The sequence below is a fragment of the Pelobates fuscus genome, chromosome 6 (assembly GCF_036172605.1).
Source record: "Pelobates fuscus isolate aPelFus1 chromosome 6, aPelFus1.pri, whole genome shotgun sequence".
In the NCBI taxonomy this organism is placed as follows: domain Eukaryota; kingdom Metazoa; phylum Chordata; class Amphibia; order Anura; family Pelobatidae; genus Pelobates; species Pelobates fuscus.
This window is the reverse complement of record NC_086322.1, coordinates 304476679-304493115: the sequence shown is the minus strand read 5'-3', so window position 1 is coordinate 304493115 and position 16437 is coordinate 304476679. Positions and strand designations below refer to the sequence as shown.

The window sequence follows — 16437 nt, the reverse complement described above, 5'->3', positions numbered from 1 at the left end:
TATTATATTATATACAGTGTTATTATATTATACACAGTGTTATTATATACAGTGTTATTATATACAGTGTTATTATATACAGTGTTATTATATTATACACAGTGTTATTATATACAGTGTTATTATATACAGTGTTATTATATACAGTGTTATTATATTATATACAGTGTTATTATATTATATTATATACAGTGTTATTATATTATATACAGTGTTATTATATTATATTATATACAGTGTTATTATATTATACACAGTGTTATTATATACAGTGTTATTATATACAGTGTTATTATATACAGTGTTATTATATTATATACAGTGTTATTATATTATACACAGTGTTATTATATACAGGGTTATTATATTATATTATATACAGTGTTATTATATTATATACAGTGTTATTATATACAGTGTTATTATATACAGTGTTATTATATTATATACAGTGTTATTATATACAGTGTTATTATATTATATTATATACAGTGTTATTATATTATATACAGTGTTATTATATTATATACAGTGTTATTATATACAGTGTTATTATATTATATTATATACAGTGTTATTATATTATATACAGTGTTATTATATACAGTGTTATTATATACAGTGTTATTATATTATATACAGTGTTATTATATTATATTATATACAGTGTTATTATATACAGTGTTATTATATTATATTATATACAGTGTTATTATATTATATACAGTGTTATTATATTATATTATATACAGTGTTATTATATTATACACAGTGTTATTATATACAGTGTTATTATATACAGTGTTATTATATTATACACAGTGTTATTATATACAGTGTTATTATATACAGTGTTATTATATACAGTGTTATTATATACAGTGTTATTATATTATATACAGTGTTATTATATTATATTATATACAGTGTTATTATATTATATACAGTGTTATTATATTATATACAGTGTTATTATATTATATTATATACAGTGTTATTATATTATACACAGTGTTATTATATACAGTGTTATTATATACAGTGTTATTATATACAGTGTTATTATATTATATACAGTGTTATTATATTATATTATATACAGTGTTATTATATACAGTGTTATTATATTATATTATATACAGTGTTATTATATTATATACAGTGTTATTATATTATATACAGTGTTATTATATTATATTATATACAGTGTTATTATATTATACACAGTGTTATTATATACAGTGTTATTATATACAGTGTTATTATATACAGTGTTATTATATTATACACAGTGTTATTATATACAGTGTTATTATATACAGTGTTATTATATTATATACAGTGTTATTATATTATATTATATACAGTGTTATTATATTATATACAGTGTTATTATATTATATTATATACAGTGTTATTATATTATACACAGTGTTATTATATACAGTGTTATTATATACAGTGTTATTATATACAGTGTTATTATATTATACACAGTGTTATTATATACAGTGTTATTATATTATATACAGTGTTATTATATACAGAGTTATTATATTATATACAGTGTTATTATATACAGTGTTATTATATACAGGGTTATTATATTATATACAGTGTTATTATATACAGGGTTATTATATTATATACAGTGTTATTATATACAGTGTTATTATATACAGGGTTATTATATTATATACAGTGTTATTATATACAGTGTTATTATATTATATACAGTGTTATTATATTATATTATATACAGTGTTATTATATACAGTGTTATTATATTATATACAGTGTTATTATATACAGTGTTATTATATACAGTGTTATTATATTATATACAGTGTTATTATATACAGTGTTATTATATTATATACAGTGTTATTATATTATATTATATACAGTGTTATTATATACAGTGTTATTATATTATATACAGTGTTATTATATTATATTATATACAGTGTTATTATATTATATACAGTTTTATTATATACAGTGTTATTATATACAGTGTTATATTATATACAGTGTTATTATATACAGTGTTATTATATACAGTGTTATTATATTATATTATATACAGTGTTATTATATACAGTGTTATTATATACAGTGTTATTATATTATATTATATACAGTGTTATTATATACAGTGTTATTATATACAGTGTTATTATATACAGTGTTATTATATTATATACAGTGTTATTATATACAGTGTTATTATATTATATACAGTGTTATTATATACAGTGTTATTATATACAGTGTTATTATATACAGGGTTATTATATTATATACAGGGTTATTATATACAGTGTTATTATATTATATACAGTGTTATTATATACAGGGTTATTATATTATATACAGGGTTATTATATACAGTGTTATTATATTATATACAGTGTTATTATATACAGGGTTATTATATTATATACAGGGTTATTATATACAGTGTTATTATATTGTACACAGTGTTATTATATAAAGGGTTATTATATTATATACAAGGTTATTATATACAGTGTTATTATATTATATACAGTGTTATTATATACAGGGTTATTATATTATATACAGTGTTATTATATACAGGGTTATTATATTATATACAGGGTTATTATATACAGTGTTACATTATATACAGTGTTATTATATACAGGGTTATTATATTATATACAGGGTTATTATATACAGTGTTATTATATTATATACAGTGTTATTATATTATATACAGGGTTATTATATACAGTGTTATTATATTATATACAGTGTTATTATATTATATACAGGGTTATTATATACAGTGTTATTATATTATATACAGTGTTATTATATTATATACAGGGTTATTATATACAGTGTTATTATATTATATACAGTGTTATTATATTATATACAGGGTTATTATATACAGTGTTATTATATTATATACAGTGTTATTATATTATATACAGGGTTATTATATACAGTGTTATTATATTATATACAGGGTTATTATATTATATACAGTGTTATTATATTATATACAGGGTTATTATATACAGGGTTATTATATTATATACAGGGTTATTATATACAGTGTTATTATATTATATACAGGGTTATTATATACAGTGTTATTATATACAGTGTTATTATATTATATACAGGGTTATTATATACAGTGTTATTATATACAGTGTTATTATATTATATACAGTGTTATTATATTATATACAGGGTTATTATATACAGTGTTATTATATTATATACAGTGTTATTATATTATATACAGGGTTATTATATACAGTGTTATTATATTATATACAGTGTTATTATATTATATACAGGGTTATTATATACAGTGTTATTATATTATATACAGGGTTATTATATTATATACAGGGTTATTATATTATATACAGTGTTATTATATACAGGGTTATTATATTATATACAGTGTTATTATATTATATACAGGGTTATTATATTATATACAGGGTTATTATATACAGGGTTATTATATTATATACAGTGTTATTATATATAGTGTTATTATATTATATTATATACAGGGTTATTATATTATATACAGGGTTATTATATTATATACAGTGTTATTATATACAGGGTTATTATATTATATACAGTGTTATTATATTATATACAGGGTTATTATATTATATACAGGGTTATTATATACAGGGTTATTATATTATTTACAGTGTTATTATATATAGTGTTATTATATTATATTATATACAGGGTTATTATATTATATACAGGGTTATTATATACAGGGTTATTATATTATATACAGTGTTATTATATACAGGGTTATTATATTATATACAGTGTTATTATATTATATACAGTGTTATTATATTATATACAGGGTTATTATATTATATACAGTGTTATTATATTATATACAGTGTTATTATATTATATACAGTGTTATTATATTATATACAGGGTTATTATATTATATACAGGGTTATTATATACAGGGTTATTATATTATATAGAGTGTTATTATATACAGTGTTATTATATTATATACAGTGTTATTATATACAGGGTTATTATATTATATACAGTGTTATTATATACAGTGTTATTATATTATATTATATACAGTGTTATTATATTATATACAGTGTTATTATATACAGTGTTATTATATTATATTATATACAGTGTTATTATATTATATACAGTGTTATTATATTATATTATATACAGTGTTATTATATTATACACAGTGTTATTATATACAGTGTTATTATATACAGTGTTATTATATACAGTGTTATTATATTATACACAGTGTTATTATATACAGTGTTATTATATACAGTGTTATTATATACAGTGTTATTATATTATATACAGTGTTATTATATTATATTATATACAGTGTTATTATATTATATACAGTGTTATTATATTATATTATATACAGTGTTATTATATTATACACAGTGTTATTATATACAGTGTTATTATATACAGTGTTATTATATACAGTGTTATTATATTATATACAGTGTTATTATATTATATTATATACAGTGTTATTATATACAGTGTTATTATATTATATTATATACAGTGTTATTATATTATATACAGTGTTATTATATACAGTGTTATTATATACAGTGTTATTATATTATATACAGTGTTATTATATACAGTGTTATTATATTATATTATATACAGTGTTATTATATTATATACAGTGTTATTATATTATATACAGTGTTATTATATACAGTGTTATTATATTATATTATATACAGTGTTATTATATTATATACAGTGTTATTATATACAGTGTTATTATATACAGTGTTATTATATTATATACAGTGTTATTATATTATATTATATACAGTGTTATTATATTATATACAGTGTTATTATATTATATTATATACAGTGTTATTATATTATATACAGTGTTATTATATTATATTATATACAGTGTTATTATATTATAACAGTGTTATTATATACAGTGTTATTATATACAGTGTTATTATATACAGTGTTATTATATTATATACAGTGTTATTATATACAGTGTTATTATATACAGTGTTATTATATACAGTGTTATTATATACAGTGTTATTATATTATATACAGTGTTATTATATTATATTATATACAGTGTTATTATATTATATACAGTGTTATTATATTATATACAGTGTTATTATATTATATTATATACAGTGTTATTATATTATACACAGTGTTATTATATACAGTGTTATTATATACAGTGTTATTATATACAGTGTTATTATATTATATACAGTGTTATTATATTATATTATATACAGTGTTATTATATACAGTGTTATTATATTATATTATATACAGTGTTATTATATTATATACAGTGTTATTATATTATATACAGTGTTATTATATTATATTATATACAGTGTTATTATATTATACACAGTGTTATTATATACAGTGTTATTATATACAGTGTTATTATATACAGTGTTATTATATTATACACAGTGTTATTATATACAGTGTTATTATATACAGTGTTATTATATTATATACAGTGTTATTATATTATATTATATACAGTGTTATTATATTATATACAGTGTTATTATATATATTATATACAGTGTTATTATATTATACACAGTGTTATTATATACAGTGTTATTATATACAGTGTTATTATATACAGTGTTATTATATTATACACAGTGTTATTATATACAGTGTTATTATATACAGTGTTATTATATTATATACAGTGTTATTATATTATATTATATACAGTGTTATTATATTTATACAGTGTTATTATATTATATACAGTGTTATTATATTATATTATATACAGTGTTATTATATTATACACAGTGTTATTATATACAGTGTTATTATATTATATACAGTGTTATTATATACAGTGTTATTATATTATATACAGTGTTATTATATTATATTATATACAGTGTTATTATATTATACACAGTGTTATTATATACAGTGTTATTATATACAGTGTTATTATATACAGTGTTATTATATTATATACAGTGTTATTATATTATATTATATACAGTGTTATTATATACAGTGTTATTATATTATATTATAATACAGTGTTATTATATTATATCAGTGTTATTATATTATATACAGTGTTATTATATTATATTATATACAGTGTTATTATATTATACACAGTGTTATTATATACAGTGTTATTATATACAGTGTTATTATATACAGTGTTATTATATACAGTGTTATTATATTATACACAGTGTTATTATATACAGTGTTATTATATACAGTGTTATTATATTATATACAGTGTTATTATATTATATTATATACAGTGTTATTATATTATATACAGTGTTATTATATTATATTATATACAGTGTTATTATATTATACACAGTGTTATTATATACAGTGTTATTATATTATACACAGTGTTATTATATACAGTGTTATTATATTATATACAGTGTTATTATATACAGGGTTATTATATTATATACAGGGTTATTATATACAGTGTTATTATATTATATACAGTGTTATTATATTATATACAGTGTTATTATATACAGTGTTATTATATTATATACAGTGTTATTATATTATATTATATACAGTGTTATTATATTATATACCGTGTTATTATATTATATACAGTGTTATTATATTATATTATATACAGTGTTATTATATACAGTGTTATTATATTATATACAGTGTTATTATATACAGTGTTATTATATTATATACAGTGTTATTATATTATATACCGTGTTATTATATTATATACAGTGTTATTATATTATATTATATACAGTGTTATTATATACAGTGTTATTATATTATATACAGTGTTATTATATACAGTGTTATTATATTATATACCGTGTTATTATATTATATACAGTGTTATTATATTATATTATACACAGTGTTATTATATACAGGGTTATTATATTATATACAGTGTTATTATATTATATTATATACAGTGTTATTATATTATATACAGTGTTATTATATTATATTATATACAGTGTTATTATATTATACACAGTGTTATTATATACAGGGTTATTATACACGGTGTTTTTATATACAGGGTTATTATATTATATTATACACAGGGTTATTATACACAGGGTTATTATACACGGTGTTTGTTATTATATCTCAGGGCTGAGGGTCACGTGACGTCACCCTCCCCCCCCCCCGCGGTGGTGACGTCACTTCCGGCCGCTCCGGCTCCCATTCTCTTTAGTGTTTGCCGTGTCCGTGTGTCCCTCCCTCCCCCCGGTCTCCCGGTACCGGCCCCCGCCCTACATGGACCAGTGAGCCCCCCCTACCGGCCGGACACAGACATAAGGTGAGCGGGGACACCGCCAGGAAACACCCCGGCTCCACCGGGGGACTAGGCCGCAACCCTGAGAGAGACAGGGAGAGAGAGAGACAGGGAGAGAGAGAGAGAGACAGGGAGAGAGAGAGAGAGACAGGGAGAGAGAGAGAGACAGGGAGAGAGAGAGAGACAGGGAGAGAGAGAGAGACAGGGAGAGAGAGAGAGAGAGAGACAGGGAGAGAGAGAGAGACAGGGAGAGAGAGACAGGGAGAGAGAGAGAGGGAGAGAGAGAGGGAGAGAGAGAGGGAGAGAGAGAGAGAGAGACAGGGAGAGAGAGAGAGAGACAGGGAGAGAGAGAGAGAGACAGGGAGAGAGAGAGAGAGAGAGACAGGGAGAGAGGGGCGGGGGGGAGAGAGACAGGGGCCTGGGGGGGGGAGAGAGAGAGACAGGGGCCTGGGGGGGGGAGAGAGAGAGAGACAGGGGCCTGGGGGGGAGAGAGAGAGGGGCGGGGGGAGAGAGACAGGGGCCTGGGGGGGAGAGAGAGAGACAGGGGCCCGGGGGGGGGGGGGAGAGAGACAGGGGCCTGGGGGGGGAGAGAGAGACAGGGAGAGAGAGACAGGGAGAGAGACAGGGGCCTGGGGGGGGGGAGAGAGAGAGACAGGGGCCTGGGGGGGGGAGAGAGAGAGACAGGGGCCTGGGGGGGGAGAGAGAGAGACAGGGGCCTGGGGGGGGAGAGAGAGAGAGAGACAGGGGCCTGGGGGGGAGAGAGAGAGAGAGGGGAGAGAGAGAGACAGGGGCCTGGGGGGAGAGAGAGAGACAGGGGCCCGGGGGTGGGGGGGGAGAGAGAGACCTGGGGGTGGGGGGGGAGAGAGAGACCTGGGGGTGGGGGGGGAGAGAGAGACCTGGGGGTGGGGGGGGAGAGAGAGACAGGGGGGTGGGGGGGGAGAGAGAGACAGGGGCCTGGGGGGGAGAGAGAGAGACAGGGGCCTGGGGGGGGGAGAGAGACAGGGGCCTGGGGGGGAGAGAGAGAGAGAGACAGGGGCCTGGGGGGGGAGAGAGAGACAGGGGCCTGGGGGGGGGAGAGAGACAGGGGCCTGGGGGGGAGAGAGAGAGAGAGACAGGGGCCTGGGGGGGAGAGAGAGAGAGAGACAGGGGCCTGGGGGGGAGAGAGAGAGACAGGGGCCTGGGGGGGAGAGAGAGAGACAGGGGCCTGGGGGGGAGAGAGAGAGAGAGACAGGGGCCTGGGGGGGAGAGAGAGAGAGAGACAGGGGCCTGGGGGGGAGAGAGAGAGAGAGACAGGGGCCTGGGGGGAGAGAGAGAGAGAGAGACAGGGGCCTGGGGGGAGAGAGAGAGAGAGACAGGGGCCTGGGGGGGAGAGAGAGAGAGAGACAGGGGCCTGGGGGGGAGAGAGAGAGAGAGACAGGGGCCTGGGGGAGAGAGAGAGAGAGAGAGAGACAGGGGCCTGGGGGAGAGAGAGAGAGAGAGAGACAGGGGCCTGGGGGAGAGAGAGAGAGAGAGAGACAGGGGCCTGGGGGGAGAGAGAGAGAGAGACAGGGGCCTGGGGGGGAGAGAGAGAGAGAGAGAGACAGGGGCCTGGGGGGGAGAGAGAGAGAGAGAGAGACAGGGGCCTGGGGGGGAGAGAGAGAGAGAGAGAGACAGGGGCCTGGGGGGGAGAGAGAGAGAGAGAGAGACAGGGGCCTGGGGGGGAGAGAGAGAGAGAGAGACAGGGGCCTGGGGGGGAGAGAGAGAGAGAGAGAGACAGGGGCCTGGGGGGGGGAGAGAGAGAGAGAGACAGGGGCCTGGGGGGGGAGAGAGAGAGAGAGAGACAGGGGCCTGGGGGGGAGAGAGAGAGAGAGAGACAGGGGCCTGGGGGGGGGAGAGAGAGAGAGAGACAGGGGCCTGGGGGGGGGAGAGAGAGAGAGAGAGACAGGGGCCTGGGGGGGGAGAGAGAGAGAGAGACAGGGGCCTGGGGGGGGAGAGAGAGAGAGAGAGACAGGGGCCTGGGGGGGAGAGAGAGAGAGAGAGACAGGGGCCTGGGGGGGAGAGAGAGAGACAGGGGCCTGGGGGGGAGAGAGAGAGAGAGAGACAGGGGCCTGGGGGGGGGAGAGAGAGACAGGGGCCTGGGGGGGGGAGAGAGAGACAGGGGCCTGGGGGGAGAGAGAGAGAGACAGGGGCCTGGGGGGGGAGAGAGAGAGAGACAGGGGCCTGGGGGGGAGAGAGAGAGAGAGACAGGGGCCTGGGGGGGAGAGAGAGAGAGAGACAGGGGCCTGGGGGGAGAGAGAGAGACAGGGGCCTGGGGGGGAGAGAGAGAGAGAGACAGGGGCCTGGGGGGGAGAGAGAGAGAGAGACAGGGGCCTGGGGGGGAGAGAGAGAGAGAGACAGGGGCCTGGGGGGGAGAGAGAGAGAGAGACAGGGGCCTGGGGGGGAGAGAGAGAGAGACAGGGGCCTGGGGGGGAGAGAGAGAGAGACAGGGGCCTGGGGGGGAGAGAGAGAGAGACAGGGGCCTGGGGGGGAGAGAGAGAGAGACAGGGGCCTGGGGGGGGGAGAGAGAGAGAGACAGGGGCCTGGGGGGGGAGAGAGAGAGAGACAGGGGCCTGGGGGGGGGAGAGAGAGAGAGACAGTGGCCGTGGCGGAGAGATTGAGACAGGGGCCCGGGGGGGGGGGGGGAGATTGAGACAGGGGCCCTGAGAGGTGGGGGGGGGGGAGATTGAGACAGGGGCCCTGAGAGGTGGGGGGGGGGTGATTGAGACAGGGGCCCGGGGGGGGGGGGGGGAGATTGAGACAGGGGCCCGGGGGGGGGGGGGGGGAGATTGAGACAGGGGCCCGGGGGGGGAGATTGAGACAGGGGCCCGGGGGGGGGGGGGGGAGATTGAGACAGGGGCCCGGGGGGGGGGGGGGGGGGAGATTGAGACAGGGGCCCGGGGGGGGGGGGGGGAGATTGAGACAGGGGCCCGGGGGGGGGGGGGGGGGGAGATTGAGACAGGGGCCCGGGGGGGGGGGGGGAGATTGAGACAGGGGCCCGGGGGGGGGGGGGGGAGATTGAGACAGGGGCCCGGGGGGGGGGGGGAGATTGAGACAGGGGCCCGGGGGGGGGGGGGAGATTGAGACAGGGGCCCGGGGGGGGGGGGGGAGATTGAGACAGGGGCCCGGGAGGGGGGGGGGGAGATTGAGACAGGGGCCCGGGAGGGGGGGGGGGGAGATTGAGACAGGGGCCCGGGGGGGGGGGGGGGGAGATTGAGACAGGGGCCCGGGAGGGGGGGGGGGGAGATTGAGACAGGGGCCCGGGGGGGGGGGGAGATTGAGACAGGGGCCCGGGAGGGGGGGGGGGGAGATTGAGACAGGGGCCCGGGAGGGGGGGGGGGGAGATTGAGACAGGGGCCCGGGAGGGGGGGGGGGGGAGATTGAGACAGGGGCCCGGGGGGGGGGGGGAGATTGAGACAGGGGCCCGGGGGGGGGGGAGATTGAGACAGGGGCCCGGGGGGGGGGGGAGATTGAGACAGGGGCCCGGGGGGGGGGGGGGGAGATTGAGACAGGGGCCCTGAGAGGTGAGGGGGGGGGGAGATTGAGACAGGGGCCCTGAGAGGTGAGGGGGGGGGAGATTGAGACAGGGGCCCTGAGAGGTGGGGGGGGGGGAGATTGAGACAGGGGCCCTGAGAGGTGGGGGGGGGGGGGGAGATTGAGACAGGGGCCCTGAGAGGTGGGGGGGGGGGGGGGGGAGATTGAGACAGGGGCCCTGAGAGGTGGGGGGGGAGATTGAGACAGGGGCCCTGAGAGGTGGGGGGTAGGGAAAAAGACGGGGACCCTGAGAGGTGGGGGGGGGGAGAGACAGGGGCCCTGAGAGGTGGGGGGGGAGAGACAGGGGCCCTGAGAGGTGGGGGGGGGAGGGACAGGGGCCCTGAGAGGTGGGGGGGGGAGACAGGGGGGGAGAGATTGAGACAGGGGCCCGGGGGGGGGGGAGAGACAGGGGCCCTGAGAGGTGTGTGGGGGGGAGAGACAGGGGCCCTGAGAGGTGGGGGGGGAGAGACAGGGTCCCTGAGAGGTGGGGGGGGAGAGAGACAGGGTCCCTGAGAGGTGGGGGGGGGGAGAGACAGGGGCCCTGAGAGGTGGGGGGGGGGAGAGAGACAGGGGCCCTGAGAGGTGGGATGGAGACAGGGGCCCTGAGAGGTGGGATGGAGACAGGGGCCCTGAGAGGTGGGATGGAGACAGGGGCCATGAGAGGGGGGGGTGAAGAGACAGGGACCCTGAGAGGAGTGGAGTGGAGGGGGGGGGGGGAGAGAGAGACAGGGGTTCTATATATACATTCAGCACTGAATGGGATTATATCGATAGATACAGCACTGAATGGGATTATATAGATAGATGCATTCAGCACTGAATGGGATTATATAGATAGATGCATTCAGCACTGAATGGGATTATATAGATAGATGCATTCAGCACTGTATGGGATTATATAGATAGATGCATTCAGCACTGTATGGGATTATATAGATAGATGCATTCAGCACTGTATGGGATTATAAAGATAGATGCATTCAGCACTGTATGGGATTATATAGATAGATGCATTCAGCACTGTATGGGATTATATAGATAGATGCATACAGCACTGAATGGGATTATATCGATAGATGCATACAGCGCTGAATGGGATTAGATAGATGCATACAGCGCTGAATGGGATTAGATAGTTGCATACAGTGCTGAATGGGATTAGATAGATGCATACAGCGCTGAATGGGATTAGATAGATGCATACAGCGCTGAATGGGATTAGATAGATGCATACAGCGCTGAATGGGATTGGATAGATGCATACAGCGCTGAATGGGATTGGATAGATGCATACAGCGCTGAATGGGATTGGATAGATGCATACAGCGCTGAATGGGATTGGATAGATGCATACAGCGCTGAATGGGATTGGATAGATGCATACAGCGCTGAATGGGATTGGATAGATGCATACAGCGCTGAATGGGATTGGATAGATGCATACAGCGCTGAATGGGATTGGATAGATGCATACAGCGCTGAATGGGATTGGATAGATGCATACAGCGCTGAATGGGATTGGATAGATGCATACAGCGCTGAATGGGATTGGATAGATGCATACAGCGCTGAATGGGATTGGATAGATGCATACAGCGCTGAATGGGATTGGATAGATGCATACAGCGCTGAATGGGATTGGATAGATGCATACAGCGCTGAATGGGATTGGATAGATGCATACAGCGCTGAATGGGATTGGATAGATGCATACAGCGCTGAATGGGATTGGATAGATGCATACAGCGCTGAATGGGATTGGATAGATGCATACAGCGCTGAATGGGATTGGATAGATGCATACAGCGCTGAATGGGATTGGATAGATGCATACAGCGCTGAATGGGATTGGATAGATGCATACAGCGCTGAATGGGATTGGATAGATGCATACAGCGCTGAATGGGATTGGATAGATGCATACAGCGCTGAATGGGATTGGATAGATGCATACAGCGCTGAATGGGATTGGATAGATGCATACAGCGCTGAATGGGATTGGATAGATGCATACAGCGCTGAATGGGATTAGATAGATGCATACAGCGCTGAATGGGATTAGATAGATGCATACAGCGCTGAATGGGATTAGATAGATGCATACAGCGCTGAATGGGATTAGATAGATGCATACAGCGCTGAATGGGATTAGATAGATGCATACAGCGCTGAATGGGATTAGATAGATGCATACAGCGCTGAATGGGATTAGATAGATGCATACAGCGCTGAATGGGATTAGATAGATGCATACAGCGCTGAATGGGATTATAGAGATGCATACAGCACTAAATGGGGTTATATAGAGATATGTAGCACTATATGAGGTTGGATATATTGAAGCAATGCTTTCCTATGGGGATTTTAAAGACGCTGGACGTCCTCGTGCAAGGCGTGAAGACTTCCAGCGTCCTTTCATGTTCTCAGACTTTTAAAACATAGAAACATAGAATGTGACGACAGATGAGAACCATTCGGCCCATCTAGTCTGCCCAATTTTCTAAAAATACTGCAATGTATTCGATAGCAGGGTAAGGGGACAGGGACACTGCACCAAGACCACTTTAGTGCGATGTAGTCTGGGGGCCTATAGTGTCCCTTTAATACTTTACTCTAAACAAAAACAGAGTTTTATGAAAACACTGGTTCTTGAGTGGAGTTGTGAGCGTTGAGTCCAGTTCCTTTTCCAAAGAGCTTGCACTCATTTTTATTTTTCCTGTAAACACTTTGCATTTTTTTGGAAGGCTGAATGGTTTACTCATGGGAATCGAAATTTTACTTTGAATAACATTTTGCCATCTATAAACTTGGCCTCAGGCTCTGTGCGTACTACTCACTTGTCCATATACTTTCTTAAATTGTGTGGACAGTCGGTAAAAGCTTCAGATCTGCACCTTTTTACCAGTGCCGAAGAGTCATCTTAAAGGGACACTATAGTCACCTGAACAACTTTAGCTTAATGAAGCAGTTTTGGTGTATAGAACATGCCCCTGCAGCCTCACTGCTCAATCCTCTGCCATTTAGGAGTTAAATCCCTTTGTTTATGAACCCTAGTCACACCTCCCTGCATTTGACTTGCACAGCCTTCCATAAACACTTCCTGTAAAGAGAGCCCTATTTAGGCTTTCTTTATTGCAAGTTCTGTTTAATTAAGATTTTCTTATCCCCTGCTATGTTAATAGCTTGCTAGACCCTGCAAGAGCCTCCTGTATGTGATTAAAGTTCAATTTAGAGATTGAGATACAATTATTTAAGGTAAATTACATCTGTTTGAAAGTGAAACCAGTTTTTTTTTCATGCAGGCTCTGTCAATCATAGCCAGGGGAGGTGTGGCTAGGGCTGCATAAACAGAAACAAAGTGATTTAACTCCTAAATGGCAGTGAATTGAGCAGTGAAATTGCAGGGGAATGATCTATACACTAAAACTGCTTTATTTAGCTAAAGTAATTTAGGTGACTATAGTGTTCCTTTAACATTTCCTCAGACAAGCTGTAGCTGTCACATTTGTTTTTTAAAATAATGCCAACATTCTTTTTATTTTTTATATATATATTTTCTAGCAGACACAGAGTTGGCTGTTATACAAGACAAGTTCTCATAAATTGCATTTTTTTGTTGTTTTGTTATTTATTTAGTATTATTAAATTTCTCACTGATAACTATTCCATGCAGTGTTCAATGTCAGTATGTCAGACTTTAATAAAGCAATATATAATGTATAGAAGACATGCTTACATTTCTAAATATGTTCCGAGCCTCTTTAATAGTGTATATACGTTATGTTTACATTTTCTGCTTGTGATGATAAATCTCTTTCTGAGTGGTAATGGTTAGTGCAATCTTTAACCTTTTAGTTCAGCTCAGATTTTATCCCTTTCCCACATTTGTTAATTTATTTTTAACAATAATTCTGCAAACTTTTACTTAAAAAAAAGGGGGCCAAATTGTGCGTCTTTGTGTTACTTGTCCCATTGTCACTGTTTGACAATGATATTAGATATTAGAAATTACATTATTTCAGTGCATCTCCTGGATTGCACCCTACATCTTTTACTGTTTGGTCGATTGCAAAATCTTATCCTACCAAATTTGCAATTTGATATTCTCAAAGTGGCCTAATGGCATGGCCAGTGTTTGCATGCTAATCCTGTTGCCTGCTTGGTTAGACAGGAGATGTTTTAGACTTAAGAGAGTGTAAAGGGACACTTCAGTTTATTGAAGTGGTTATGGTGCCAGGATGCCGCACCCACTCCCTGTAGGGTGATAGACTTGTCAAATTTACAGAATAGGGAATGGAAGAAGACCCCACATGCCCCGTCGGTCACAGAGCTAGGAATTACACTGTTGGCATTAACCTAGAGGGCCTTGCAGGCGTTACTCCTCGGGGAACGAGGTTGCTGACAGTGAAGGTCCTTTGTACTTGCAAGCTCTACCTCCCTAGAGCAAGTCCCTTAAAACCTGCTAACAGGGGGATGCAACTCTCGACTCTTTGATTGACAGGGCTTGAAAACGAATGTATAGACAATCCGTTAAAACCTTATTTTGTCAGTTTGACAAATCTGCTAGACGTATGTGTGCAGGGTGGTACACTGGCACCACAACCACTTCCTTTAATGGTGGTAGCTAATACGAGAAGCAGTGAAAATGGGGATTTAATGATATTGTGTATGCAATACAAAATGACAATCTGGGCATATAGTAAGAAAGTTATAACCACAAGACCGTTCTTTAAAGGAAACCGGTCTGCTCCAGTCGTGTTATTTTAGGCACTGCCTTTTAATTAGATTCTTGGTCAGGAGCAGCGCTAACCCACCTGCACATCATCGAGCTTGGGTGGGAGGGGGTTAATCAATAAACTCATAATATACTCATAGCTGAACATATCTTCTCTGTTCGATTATATCGCCCTCTTTGGAGAAAATTATTCTAAATTCAATAGACGTTGTGACAGTGCAATAATGCAGTAAAACAATCAATATCACAGAATAAAAACATCCAGTTTGGCTATTTACTAAAAGTAAATGCAATTTTGAATTTGTTCTGCTGTTATATAAACCAAACTTAGTTGAAAACATTCTAATTCATTCGTTAGACAGGTTTCCTCTTCCAAGTTTAGCATGTATTGAATAGAAAACCGTGTTTGTAGTTTTATGTTTTTGTTTGGGATCTTCAGACACTATTTCCACTTCCATAGAATTCCATAATTTTATTTTTATTCATTTATTTATTTTTACTTTAGAGTAAAAATAAATCTTATTTTAATTCGGATGCAGCTGTCACCATGGTTGAAAACCTGCAACATGTCCTTAAGGTGACAGAAAGCGTTAAGGAAATCTATTTTGACCTTCTCGTGTTGAAAAACAAACTAGAGCCTTAATTCCTTTGTATTGTTGCTGGGTGATGGTTGCCTGGTGCCCAGCGGTCCGAAGCCCTCTAGATCCGACAAGGTCTCTTTGTCCAATTCTCTGACTTGTTTCGTAGTCTGGTCCTCATT

The 16437-nt window shown here is 38.1% G+C and overlaps 1 protein-coding gene across 4 annotated transcripts in view; it reads left to right on the top strand.

Moving 5' to 3' along the window:
• Positions 1–7311: 7311 nt before the first annotated feature.
• STAU1 (staufen double-stranded RNA binding protein 1) overlaps positions 7312–16437 on the top strand; it is a 36873-nt gene continuing 27747 nt past the window's right edge. For 2 of the 4 annotated variants that reach the window (XM_063459690.1, XM_063459688.1), the window contains exon 1: positions 7312–7417. The gene's annotated coding sequence lies outside the window, so the exon portion shown is untranslated. The remainder of the gene's footprint in view (positions 7418–16437) is intronic. The other 2 variants (XM_063459691.1, XM_063459689.1) reach the window with 1 other exon arrangement.